This window comes from Anomalospiza imberbis, chromosome 1 (assembly GCF_031753505.1).
Source record: "Anomalospiza imberbis isolate Cuckoo-Finch-1a 21T00152 chromosome 1, ASM3175350v1, whole genome shotgun sequence".
Taxonomy (NCBI): domain Eukaryota; kingdom Metazoa; phylum Chordata; class Aves; order Passeriformes; family Viduidae; genus Anomalospiza; species Anomalospiza imberbis.
In genome coordinates, this window is record NC_089681.1 from 47,950,780 (window position 1) to 47,965,081 (window position 14,302).

The 14,302-nt window shown below is 41.2% G+C and overlaps 1 protein-coding gene across 1 annotated transcript in view; it reads right to left on the bottom strand.

Moving 5' to 3' along the window:
- The window catches only part of GREB1L (GREB1 like retinoic acid receptor coactivator), a 132,556-nt gene extending 118,254 nt beyond the window's left edge, over positions 1-14,302 (bottom strand). The window contains 1 exon segment of the mRNA XM_068190944.1: positions 14,080-14,302. The gene's annotated coding sequence lies outside the window, so the exon portion shown is untranslated.

Here is a 14,302-nt window from a genome sequence, read left to right on the forward strand (position 1 = left end):
GGAGAGCTCAACAGGAAATCAACCAGCTTGGGACAGATGGTCACTGAATCAAGTTTCACCCCTCCCCTCTCCAAAAATAGGCTTAAGAGGCATTTTCTGTTACCAAGCAACAGCCCAAAGGAAGGCATAAATCTTTTCCTACGTGTTATTCCCCTCCTCCCCGACACACATACATTTCAATCTACTAGGGCGGTATGTTTGTGCGTTTGTTTATTTTCCACATATCAGGTAGGATGGGTTTATTCTGTGCAAGGACAATGCCTTTCTGCATGCCCACTAGTCATGTTTCCTTTTTTTTAAGGCAAGAAGGAGGTTAACTGTATCCATGCTATGAGAACTGCCATGAACACGGGTTACAAGCAGGGGTCCAATGCTAGTTAGTAACCCCTCCTTGTTCCGCCAAGGTGACCTGGGAAATTGCTCCCTAAAGAGGGAAGTTCCTAATCACTTTTTTATATAAAACAAAGATGACCCTCATCACACCCTGACAAAAGGTCACCACCTTTTTTTTTAACTCATCAGAAAACCCTGTACCTGCTTTAACCCATGAAAACCCATTACATTTAATTCCTTAAAAAAGCACCATGATATCTTTAATACAACACGCAGACCAGCAGGCTTTTAAACCATATGAATTTTAGGAGCAATAATTCTCTAGTACATCAAACACCCTAAGTGAGAACTGGGGTATGGGATGAGTAGGAAAGGATAATCAACATTTACTATTCTGGTGAGCCAGTGGAGGAAAGAAGGGCTGAAGTGGGGGGTGGGATGGAGGGGAGAAAGAGACCCAAAGAGGCTGTTTGCAGAGATCAGGGGGTAGGGGGAGGGGAGCAGAGCCCGGGGGTGAAGGACAGCGCCTCTGAAATTCAGATTAGCATCCAGGCAACAAACCGGTTTGTTTGACCCCCCATCATACAAACCCGGAACAGACCGGCAGCCAGCAAAAAGAGATGGGAGTTAAATTTAGCCACACAAAGAGTAATCTGTAATAAATTAAAAAAAAAAAAAATTAGAAGGTTTATGATTACAACCCTCATAGAAATTAATTAAATGGGGAAGAAAAAGGCTCACTTCGGCAACAAACTGGGCAATCATCCTTTAAAAGCACAGAGCCTGGATTACCACTGACACATACTTAGACTACTAAAACATATGGCCAATAAAAAAAAAAAAAAAAAGGGGGTGTGGGGGGAGGGGAAAGGTTGTGACAGCATGTGGTCTGCAAGAGCTTTATTTACTCCCTTCTCAATTACTGCTTGCTTTAGCCAGCTGAAGGCCTTCTGCAAGAAACAGCCTATTTTCTCTGAGTATTTCATGTACTCCTTTGACACCAGTGCAGATACTGGTTGCCACCACTGTGGTGGGTAAACACGGGCCGTGGGCTGCTTCACTGACCAAAGGCCTTGGACTTTTGAATCCATTTCACCGTAAAGTCATCTCAGTGGAGACGCTGCCCTGGCTTTCTGTACATGGCAAATAGCTTTCACAGGCAAACCAGACTGTGATGTCTAAATTCAATTAATTAAAATTAAGTCGACTGAAATTAAACAGAAGGTTTGAACACAAAAGCCAAATAGCTGCTTGTACTTATGCCAGGAACACCATTTGTTCTTTGAGGTCTAAAGCTTTCTGACAGAAGCATGAAGCTTAGCAGCCCAAGGACCTGCCAGGAGACTTGAACTAAGGGCCCTCCAGGCTCGGCCATTAAAGACCTTAGAAGCAAATCACTACTACCCTATAGTGCTTCAAAAACTCCCAGGCCAAGAACACCCTTGGTTTAGAGAGGGGGAATCTGAGGCATGTAGAAGCCATGTGCTATCTCTCAGTGGCAGAATTTGGAAATAAAACCGGATCTTCTGCAGACACAAGTCCACATTGTAATATCACCCTGAGTATACATGTGAAAGCAAGTAAGTTGTTATTTATGTAAATTCATGGCCACCATCAACATTTTACAGCTGTTTTTCTTGGCTTCCTCACAACTGAGCAAGAGACCTGTAGATTAAATCCAATTCTTTACCAAAATTAGTCCCTCCTATCAGGCAGGCAATGATAGTCATCCCAGAGTTATTCAGGAATGGATATACTTATTTTTCTAACACATTCAGAATTTGGCTAAATAAGACATGAAACTATAACCCTTCTCTAATGCACGTCAGCAATTTCTCTATAAATATTAATTATGGACTGCAAGGGTTTTGTTTCTTCTGTTCATCAGTGTAAATGGTGTAAAATATACCACAGCTGCAAAAGCTCCATACTCTTTACCTGCTAATACATAGACCATCATCTGGGAGAAAAACATACATTATAGCTTTGCATAGGCATTTATTATAGTTTTAAAAGAGGTGTTTTCCCTTACATTTAACTATATGTGCCTTACACCACTCTGCCATGGTAAGAGAGGGAGAACCACCTAAGGGGGGAAAGAAAGGTTGTTTTCTTTTCCCTCTTAAGTAAACCATCATGCTTTTTCTTCAGTGACCAAAGAAATTTCCATATTCGCTGGGCAAGGTCGTATCTCTGGACACATTGCATGTTTTTTGGTTGAAATGTAAAAGGACACAAGCTTTCCTCAAATCTGTGTCAATAATTCTACGATTCTATGAAATGAGGTCTGAAGAGACTGCATTCCAATATCTTTTTCTTAGAAAAATCACAACGTATTTTCTTTGAATTCTCCATCTCTCAAACTACTAGTTTAGAACTCTAGGTCTTCTAACACAGTCTATCATTATAATCAGTTTAACTTGACTCTTTACCTTGAACTAAGCCATTCAACAGCAAAATAAAGCTTGTATCTGTGAATGATCCAAACAAGTCCTCATCCTTTTTTTCTCATAGAATACAATAACCATAGGCAGTGTTCAAAACATAAGAACATTCCTCAGTCTTATTAAAATCATAATAGAACTACTCTTCATTAAAGGATGGGCAGAAGAATAGAATGGTAAAGAACAGTGAACATCAGTTAAAAGCAGTTATGTAAAAATAAGTTTATCCATAGAAACAGAGAAGCAGTTACAAAAGGGATAACCTACAGGGATAGGTAAGCCGGTAAAAAACTGCAAGTACATAATTGCAAGCCTCATTTCCAAAACAAAGAACATCAGAAACTGAGTATTATCCTTCATGTGGCTATATGGTGGCATTGCATTTAACTATTTACTCCCCAGTGCGACATCAAAGTGTCAAAAGGGGACATTTCTCTTAAAACAATTTTCTGCTTATATATTTCGTTTGGGACTATTTTTCCTGGCACACATAAGGACAGAATGGACACAAGATTCACCCCCGTGTTCTCTTATCGCTGCACACTGGCTGAAAGGAACATAGTTTATATAATTTATTCCAGATCAGAAAGGCAGTGTGACAACACAGAGAATAGACCACATTTTCAACAAGCATTTCCTAATGAGAAATCTATCAGTCCCTCTCAGCATGAACTGCACTCTGGAACAGGGAGGACAGAATTGTTTCAATTAATTCATCCTGAGGCCAGCCTCCTTCCAGGCATATGGCCTCAAAATGCACTTGCTTCTGTCTTTGGGACAATGAATCATAAAACAGTTCTGCTTTCTGGCTCTTGTTAACTTGCCAGTCAGCTTCTTCCTGAGGTGGAATTTCTCAAAGAAAATTCAATCCGCAGTTGCAGATTTCTAGTTCTTTTCCCCCACCTGGCTATGTTTTTTTTTTACAAAACCTCAATCTCCCACGACGTATTCAGGTAATAATTTGAAGCAGGAAAAGGTATTTTATCATCCAGCCTCCGTTCCTCTTTTCATAATTGCAACAAAAAAGCACAACACCCTTCTTTCTACACTTGGCCGGTTTTCCTCTACATATGGAGTGTGTTCAGCTAGAATATGTCAAGGAGAAACTGCAACCCACATAATCATCACATAAGAATCAACATGTCCAGAAAAATGAAACATATGGACACACACACAACTCAATTGAAAGATGCTGGAGGGCATGCCATTGAAAACTGCAGTTCCCAAATCTCACTATTTAACAAAATAAGGAGTGATTGACTGAAATAACAAATATCTCCTTTTTATGCATGCTTTATTTTAGCCCTGAAAAAGGTTCAAAATAAATACTACTGGGCTTATTCCAAGTTTTCTTAGCGTAAAATATTCAGTTATGAATGTGAATCTAGACAGACTGATTTTAGACAATGCAACAATGTCAATCCATCAGGTATCATTATTACCCTTTGATGCTCAATCTTCCATCCCAGACAGGCCAAACAACCTCTTAGGGAGTCACTCAAGCTTTCCAGCCTTCCTATTAACACACGCCCAGCGATGCCTCAATCACCAGACCATTTCTGTTGCCATCCACCAAGGTGACAAGACCAGCAGAGAGCTGCCAGTAGCAGAACTCATGGAGTCTCTCTGTTGATGCATGTGACTGGATGTGCAACCAGCACACATTTCTGATGATATACAGAAAGCACATCTGGCACATAGCAGAAAAATGACCAGAAAGAAGAAAAGTGCAAAGCAGGTGAACAAAATAGTTCAGGCTGCCAGTAGCCTGTTCCTTGAGTATTTTTGCAAAGGCCTTGGGTCAGATTAATTGTTTCAGGAAGATGTATCTCACCAATAGGTAATACTGCCAAGTTTCACGGGTTTTGTACTACCTCATTTTAAAACCAACAACAGAACTCAGAAGGTCAACCAGTCCAAACTCACACTCTTGGCAGGGCCATATTGGAAATCCTATTAAAACAACACATATTTTGATTTATTTTGGTTCATGGCTGATCTGCATTGATAGTTTTGACTTATTATCCTGTCAAATCTAACTGTGAGGTTCCCAGTGATTCTCAGCTAGAGTACAACGAATCAAGGACTGAAGGTCTGTTTCTTAAAAATAAAAAGCCCAAAGCACAAAACAGCTTTTGTTAAAGGAAATTAATATTTTATTGATACAAATACTTAATCTGTTTCCCAACATGCAGTTTTTGCAACTTGGACAAACTGTTAGTGACCTATAAAGTAAAGATCCAGTCGTGCCAAGGTTAAACACTGAGGTTCATGATGTTCTTGTTTATAAAGTGAATCAGAATAGAGAACACAAGCTTAAAGTATCAGTATGGTCCAACATAAGAAGTATCAAAACTATGCAGCATCTGTTGCATTCCTCTGTCTTTTTCAGCCTTAAACCCCTCAACTGCATGTTATTGAATTTGAAGTTGAGCCCATTTTCACAGGAAGATTCAATTAAAAAGCATCTGGAAGAACACGGTATTTTACTGAAACTAAGTCCCAGATCCAGTTCTCATTTATTACACTGCTGGGACAGCATTCTTTAAACATGGTAATCAAAAGCAAAAATATTTTTTTTGCTTTCTAACAGACATCAAAGCAACAATGTTAGGATGAATTTTTAACTGTTCCAAGTCTACAGGTTATATAGAGCTGCCTTTTCCAGTAGAAGGGACTCTGGCAACACATACATAACTTCACAAGTTCAACTTGGCAGTTAATCTGTCTGGCTTTAGCACATAATCAGAAATGGATTTACTACAGTGACAGCAAATGGAGCTGAAAACCTACACTGCACTGTGTAAGGGAGTGCTTAAATCCTAGTACAAGCATGGCCTCCTTCTTTCTACACCAAATGCATGTGACAACTGGAATAATCCCAAAGCCAAGCTTGATCGAAAGCCATTCAGTTGTGCTGCAGATGAAAATTGAGCATTTATCTGCAGAGACACCAGACACAAGACTTCTCTCAATAAAACAGCAAAGATGGGCAGTCAACAAGCAACACAGTTCATTATAATAGCTGAGAGCAGCCAGAAGAATCCCTTTTTTCCCCTTCCTTCTCAGGCTTTTCTGCCACAAGGTCACATCTGCTGTTTAAAATTAATTTTTTTTTTTTTTTTGTGGTGGTGGCCTTTGTTTAAAAGCTTCCAAGGCATTCTGTTTTGAATAACATTACTAGTGGCACATCTACTACCCACTAAGAACTTCTGGTTTCTAAAGGAAAACTGTCAACAACACAAAAAACGGTATAAATCATCTCAGCTAGACAATCATTTTAAAAAAGAATCTTCTTTAAAGACCCACTAATGTCTTGGACCAGTATGATATAAGACCTCAGCATTTGTAATTCACATCTTCTTGTCTTTCATATATGTGTATATATGTACATGCACATACATACACACTATCCTCTCTAGCTTTGAGTACTTTGGGGAAGGCAACTGCCTATGTATTTTCCTTGCAGCACACAAAACATTTCCAGACATGTAGTAAGAAAGAAGATTAAGTTAACGCAGCAAAACAAAACTAAAAAATCTGTATGTTTAGATGCCCTGTCATTTCATAGCTCTTGATACAAAAGTTTGTGACTGCTAATGTTTTAATCTTTGTGCCCTTGAAATCCAGCTCACCTTCCACATCTACTATAATCATGATTGTTATTTCACCTTCTTCCTCCAAGTCCACAGTCTGGCAGATAAGTTGTCTTCATCCTGCTCAAAAGGAAATTGGAGTGCTGACTCTCCTACTGAAAAAATAAAAATATGGCAGGTACTAACTGTCAAAATTTACCTGCTGCAAAAGGGACTCTGAGGATATGCATATTTTTCACTCTGATTTTCTACTTTAAATATCCCATTGGTAGTTCGGTGTGCCTCTGGCATGCTGGAGGCATTAAAGTGTTCTTGGATGGCTTTGCCTTTCCCACCCTTCTCCTCTATGTTTTCTTCAAAACTGCTCCTCTGTGGGGTGGTACTGATCACTTGGCTAATACACCTAATTTCTTACTGTTCTCACAACCAGAAATATCCCTCTAGGAGGTTCAGATTCAAAAGAGTAACAAGAGTATCTTAACATCTTATCTATACATATTAATTTTTGAAAGCATTTTTTACAAGAATGGGAAACCATGATGTTTTTAAATGTCACATACAACATGACTCTTGTAGTTTCCCACTTCTTGATTCAGTGCATTGTAGTTGTAAAAATCAAGACCTATTTTGCAGTCTTCCCAAAGGAATCACCTAATTGCAATAAGAATTTGATTCTGTATAACTGGTTTAAAGAAGTTACAAGATTAAGCTTTCTTAATTAAACAGCTGTTCTCAAAGTGGACTGAAAGTGTAAAAGAACAGCAGAATAAAGCCATCTAACGCTGCAAAGCAACACAGAGTTTGGGAGACTTCCTGAGAAGCCACAGGGAGATGGTCAGTGAGGCAGGAACAAAAGCAGTAAAAGTAGATGACTTGTTCTCCTGAATGGCAAAACTGAGATGCAATTGTACACTGCAAAACACGTTATCACCAAGGAGATAGTAAGAAGAGAACTAATAGCAGTGAAGTACTGTACCAACAGGAAAAGGACATGGGACTCAGGATGGGGAACAGAGCACTTGGCTCTCTGCAAATCCCAAATCAAGCCATCAAGACACAGTTTTGTCACATATGCTCCTCATTATGAGCATAAGTAGGCATTAGTAATATTTATAAAACTTTGCTGTGAACATCCCTATTTCACCAGTGATTCCAGTGTAAAGAGGTAGCTGCCCAGAGTCCTTACAGCATCAGAAGCAGCTGAGTTCAGCTATTTGCATTTGCTGTTCCTTACCACTACGCCATCTCTTTGAAGTGGGTGTGATGGAGAAACAGCTTGGATCTCACTAAGCCCAGAATGGTGTGCCACACTTCACTTTTTTAATAAGTGATCATTTCCTCTTTACTAGGAAGACTGTGGAGGATCAGGCTTACAGCAATTTCCAAACACTCTCCTAATTACTCAATTACTCCCGAGTGATAACACAACAAAGGACCATACAACTCAGAGTATATACAAGTCTCCCCGAGCACTGGCATTACAATTGCATATGACCACCTCTAACTTTTAAAAGAGAGCTGGAAATAAAGCAGGTGGGGGAGAAGGAGAGGAGGCAGGGGAAGTGGCATTGGGGAATTCTACCAAATTAAAAGCATAATTTAACTATCACACTCCCAGAAAAATTGTGCTTAGGTTTCCTTATGCCTACAGACCTGGGAGTCTATAAGAAAGCAAGTTTTGAAGTTGGAGGTAGCATTACAAAAGAAAAGGGAGGGACAAATCATAGCTCTCAAATATGCAGAATGCTAGAGGTAAAATGTCTCATATGCACATTAATATTCTTTATGAAGCCAAATTTAAATTTACTAAGGCTCTAGAGAAAAAAAGCAGCAGAAACGGAGCCTTTCAAAAAAGGCTACTGATTTCTCTGAAATTTTGGTGCTGTGCACTCCATTCAACAGAAAAATTGGTGCTGCAGAGGGAGGTGCAGCAGAATTTGGTACAAAAGGACAGAAGTACCAGGAAAATGTTCAGCAGCTTAAAATAGCCATCTAAAGAAGCTTCACACTGTAAGTTCTAGGGAAATAGTATCACTTTTGGTGAGACACACAGATGAATCTTCATTTTTAAAAAAGAAGACTATTAATAGAGTGTGTTTCAGACTACAGTTACATTCAGTAACTAACTTCTTCACTTGCCTCAAAGTGCTCTGATCAAATCACACCAATGGTCTTGAAAAGAGCTAATTACATCCAGTGATGGAGATAGGAGACAGAGAACAAGAGGATCGCTGCACAGCATTTCACAAAACTAGTCACTCCAGGCTTGTTCATGGAACCAGTACAACAGATGTCTGGTAATCTCCTAAGTAACAGTATCTTAGGTCTGCCCACACTGTTTTCTCTGCACAGCTCCAGCAGTTTGAAAAACTACCTCAAAATATTCTCTCTAAAACCTTACATGATCACTATTAATCAATCATATCTTGTCATACTGACTCAGGCTGCCCCCTACCTTCTTACTCTTCTGGTGATTTTATGTCACCAGAAGAGTGACATAGTTTGAAACTATATAAAGTTTTATAACTTTATATAGTTCTTCCTATCTTTTATATTTTATGAACATTTTATTAGTTAGTGTAGTGTAACTCCTAAAAAAAATCAAATGCAAATTAATGAAAGTATATGACAGTATATGATGCAAGATTCTCAGGTCCAGTATATGGAAGTTTTTTACTAAACATCTTAGGTGCCACGGAACTTAAAATGCTAACTCAATGAGAAAAACATTAAATACACTTCAATGAAAGTAGTCATTTACACAATTCTCTACGGTCTCTCATGTCCCAAAAGAATTTCACAGAAATTGTGACATTATTGTGTGACAGAATAAGACAACAGAAACCAGCTCACCAGGCTTCAGCAGTCATCCAAACCAAACCTAATTACATTTTAGAATCACAGAATCATAGAATGATTTAGGTCAAAAAAGACCTATATGATCACTGAGTCCAAGCATCAACACAGCACTGCCAAGTTCGCCACTAAACCATGTCTCTAAATGCCATGACTACACTTTTAAATACCTCCAAGGCTGGTGATTCAGCAACTTCCCTGGGCAGGCTGTTACAATGCTGTACAAACATTGCCATACAGAATTTATGTGGAAGTTGAAGCCATTTCCTCTTGTCCCATCCCTAGTTACCTGACAGAAGAGATCAACACCCATCTAGCAAGGTGGTCTCCTCTGAGCCTCTTTTTCTCCAGGCTAAGCAATCCTGCCTCCCTCAGCCACTACTCATAGGACTTGTGTTTCAGAAACATCATCAGCTCTTGTGCTCTTCTCTGGACATGCCCCAGCACCTCAACGCCCGTCCTGAACTGAGGGGCCCAAAATGGAACACAGGATTAAAGGTGCAGCCTCATCCAGAGCTGAATACAGAGAAACAATCACTGCCCTGCTCCTGCTGGCCACAGTGCATGATACAAGCCAGGATACCAGTGGCCTTCTTGGCCACCTGGGCACACACTGGCTCATGTGTAGCTGGCTGTCAAGCAATACCCTGGGTCCTTTTTCACCGCATACATTTCCAGCCACTCTTCCCAAGGCTGTAGTGTTGCACAGGGTTATCATGACCCAAGAGCAGGACTTGGCACTTTACCTCATTAAACCTCATACAATTGGCCTTGGCCCATCAATCCAGCCTATAATTTCTGTAAGAGCTTCATACTTCTGTTTGATACTTCCAAGCCAACAACAACACTGTACAAAATTTGGCTGTCCCCGTTGTGAATAAACTCTGTTCCAAATTTCTGTCATCTACATTCCTCCAACAGATATCCTGTGTTTTTTACTTCCAGATTATAAAAACATGAATGATTCTATTTAATTATTAAGAGCCTAATGCTACTGGATAGTTCACCAGTACATGCACCTTCAAAAAATGGCTCCTTGGTTTGGGTCATCTTCACTACCTACCTGCAAATTCAAATCCATTAACAGGGGCTATAGTAGCTTGCTCAGAGTTGTAGGTAAGCTTTTGCAATGACTTACTGAAGCTTTATTCACTAGGTCTCTCCTTATTATGCGAGAATATCTTCAGAGTTCTTAGAAACAAGATGTGTTTGGGTTATTCAAGAAATAAAATTGGTCCATGAATGTATTTCCACACAGAATACAGCATGAAACAAAATTATCAGGTCTGGAATTAAAAAAAAAAAAAAAAAAAAAAAAAAAAAAAAACAACAACAAAACCTGAAACTATACTAGGCAAAAGCATTTTGAACATATATTCTTACAAGCAATACTTTCCTTAACATATTAAAGAAAGTAATGACAAGACAGGGTTTGAGGAAAGTCAACAGTTCTGAAAAAAAAGTAACAACACATTAATTGTAAAAGTTTAGTGTTGTTTTATGACTGCTGCTGTAATCTATTTCAGGATATTAGAGATCTCTTAATTGCTTTCTATATCTAATGAACTCCAGTTCACAGGACTAATTCTCTAAAAGACACGATTGTCAGAATGTCAAGGCTTATTACTCCTTCATTTGTCAGTTTTCCCAACAGTTCTCCTGCTCACAATTATGTTTTAGAAACAAAAGAAAATGCATCTTTTGCATTACATGCAATAAATGATTATGCAAGAATAGGCAAAGCATACGTATCAAAGAGGCTGTTCTTCCAAGGTGTAAAGCAAAATACCTGACATGTTTTTTTTTTACATTATTGATGTCACAATCCTTTTTTGGCAAGAGTCAAGACGTGATGCCTTAATATCATGTCCAAGCTCCATGTTTTGTTAATTACGTCCTACCTAGCTAAAAGCCCCCCATGGTTTCAATTAGACATGGTATTCTTCCTTGCTTCCCGTCTTGATTATTGTGCACTGTTGCTAAGCACTAGTTAACAGTTGCCACATTTACCCGAAGTTGGCTGTGTTTCAGTGGTCATTCAAGGAATTAAACACAAAACATATGGTACAGAACCATACAAAGCAAAAAAAGCACTTTTAAAAACAACATGCTTAATATAAAAGGTATGACAAAACTGGTTATGCCACTGAAAGTAAAATCCTCACATGTCCTATGCCCACTCCAAATTTCCTAGAAGCACTGAAAATCAGAGAGAAAAGCATTCAATCATTTTTCAGCTTTCACTAAAAGGTTTCCTAGCATATATTTTTGACATTATACTGAGTCTAATTTCACACTGAATAAACAGCCCAGCATTCATAGTGAGACCGGCTTCAAGGTACAGATATTTCTCCTTTAAAAACAGTTTAATTCTCTATATCCCATAGCAACTAATTACAGTCTCCTAAATTGGACTCCAAATTTTCTTTCCCTTGTATTTGCAAAATACTTTGGACATGACTTGTTGAACCGCCAAATACCAATGCCAGCAGCTACGTGTTTCAGAAGACCTTGAACCAAATGTGCTTTTTTTGAATTCTAGACAAACTTTTCACACAGTCAGATCACCCCTCCTTTCATCTGTGATGTCCTCATGCGATCTTAAGAAACTTCACGTAATTTAATTGTCAAGGTAAAAGCTCACTAATCAGCTCACCTATTACTGCTTATTTCCTTTAGTATTACATCCTGGACTTAAAAACTGTCTTACCAAACAATCCTCACTATTTATGATTGTTACATTATCTACAGCCAAACCCAACCAATAAAAATTCCTGGTATGTACAAATTGTTTCTTGTAGCTATTTTTTTTTCCTGTTAAACACCTTAGAACAAAATTGTTTTGCATGAACACTACTAACAGTAAGTAGAAATAAACACTGTATTTTTTTATCTGTATTTGCAGATGGTGAATTAAACCTTTAGGGCTCAGAACCCAATCATTTAAACAGATAGGCACATATTGAGCATTATTTATTGACTTTCTGGAGTATTTTGTTGGGAATACTTGAGAATACATGAGAAAAAGTATGCATATGTACAAAATTCACCAATGTTAAAAATGACAAATAACTAAATATTTCTCAACAGCTCTGAGAATACTCACACAATTCCCCCTGCTTTGCAAAGAGGTATTTAACAAGCTAATCTTCTAGCTTCATAAGCGCTTTTGTTGTACTCACAAGCAAATTCAACAGGACAATGTTTAAAATCTGTAAAGATTTTTTTAATCCACTAGCACATATGTAATAAGTTTTTCCATCAACATAAGACCCATCCTTGTTTCTCTTTAGAGGACATATCCCTTAATAAAAGCCAAACTGAGGTGTGCCTTACAGTATTTGAAAGTGCTCAAAGCTTTACCTGTCTCAGAAGCCACATACATAACTGTACCTGCAACTGGACTATGCACCTATTTGCTTCACCTCTCAAAAAAGAATAATAAATGTAAAAATAAATTAAATAAAACTTCAGTAATTCCTAGTCAGGCAATAAGACACAACATTTTCTTCTTAGCAGCCTTTTTATTTCCATCTTTTAAAAAGCTCTCTGTAAAAAGGTATCAGTGAAGTATAAAGAATATGGAGCATTATTTCAATAACACTTAAAGTATCATTCAGTAGAAAAGTGTGAAGAGGCATGAATTCAAAGAAAGGCAAATGGAATAATGTAAAAAAGGTCCTATCTTGAGCGTATTCAAAGCAAACATGCTGACAAGCAGCAGACATGGGAAATAATTTTCCACGGGGTAACTGAAAGAGTCTCCCGCACTTCAAACCATTGATAATTCCTAAATTTCAGAATATGGATAAATATTTGCAGGCTTGGGGCCTAAACAAACAGCAAGGCTTGGCCCACCCGCTGAGCTGGCCGAAATCCTATGGTGTACACAAAGTTTTCATCTTCCGGAGGTTTCGGGAGCGCCGGGAGACAAGGGCCAGACCCGGCGGTACCTAAAAGCCCCTGTACACATCTGTCAACTGCCGCGGGGAGCCGCCGCCGGCTTCATCTCAGCCGCTTTTCCCTCGTTCTACCCTTACTTCCCAACAGCAAAGGAGCCGTGCCGGTCAGCTGCCCTGCGGTGGAAGCATCACGGACGGGCCGCCGGTGACACGGCCCGCGGGGCAGCGCGGCCGCCACCGCGCGTCGGGGCCGCCGCGTCTCCCGGGGACACAGCCGTCCCTCCGCCACAACGACAGCCGCGAGGGGGGCCGGCGCCCTACCCTCCCCTCCCTCCTCAAACCCGGCCTGCACACGTCCAGAAGCGCCCCCAAACACCCCCGCGTCCCGCGGGCCACCCACGGCCGGCCCTCCCCGCCCCGGGCGCAGCCTCCCGCGGGCGCGGGGGGCGAGGCCGCCGAGCCCCCTCTGCCGGCGGCCGGCCGCATGGCAGCGCGGGGCGGGGGCGCACCGGCCGCCTGCCCGCTCCCCGGCTGAGCCACCTGCACCCCCCGCGCCCGCCTCGTCCCGAGGCTCGGCTGCCCGCCGCCCGCCCGGCCGGCCACAGCGGCTGCTTTGCTCCCGCAGCCCCCCGGCCAAGCTTCTCCCACCCCCACCTTGCCCCATCCGCTCGGGTGATTCCCCCCGCCCCGATCCAAGACGCCGGTAACAAAGGGCTGGAGCCCACCCAGGGGCGGGCGCCCGCAGCCCGCGGGTGACACGGATGCTGCCCGCCGCGCCGGTGGCAGTCCTCAGTCCGCCGCCGCCGCCCCCGGGGCTGCGCTCCGCGGGGTGACAACGCCGAGAGCGACTCCGTCAGAGGAGATGCCGCCGCCGCCCCATCCCGCTACCTTTGTGCCCTCCCAGAAACCGGCGAGAAAGCGAAGCAAAGCCCCGTGCCGCTCCCTTACCTTGCTGGGCAGAGAGAGAAAAAGTTGAAGCACTCGCCTTCTACACCTCCCTCACTTTTTTGTTTAAATTTAAATATTTGAAATTTTGGGGGTTTGGTTTATGGTTTTTTAATTTCCCCCTCCCTCCCCTCACGCCGAGCACTGCGCTCAGGCAGTCCCTCCCGGCGCCCTCAGTGCCACCGTCTCTCTCTCTCTCCCTCCGGGTCTCGGTGTCTCTCTCTCT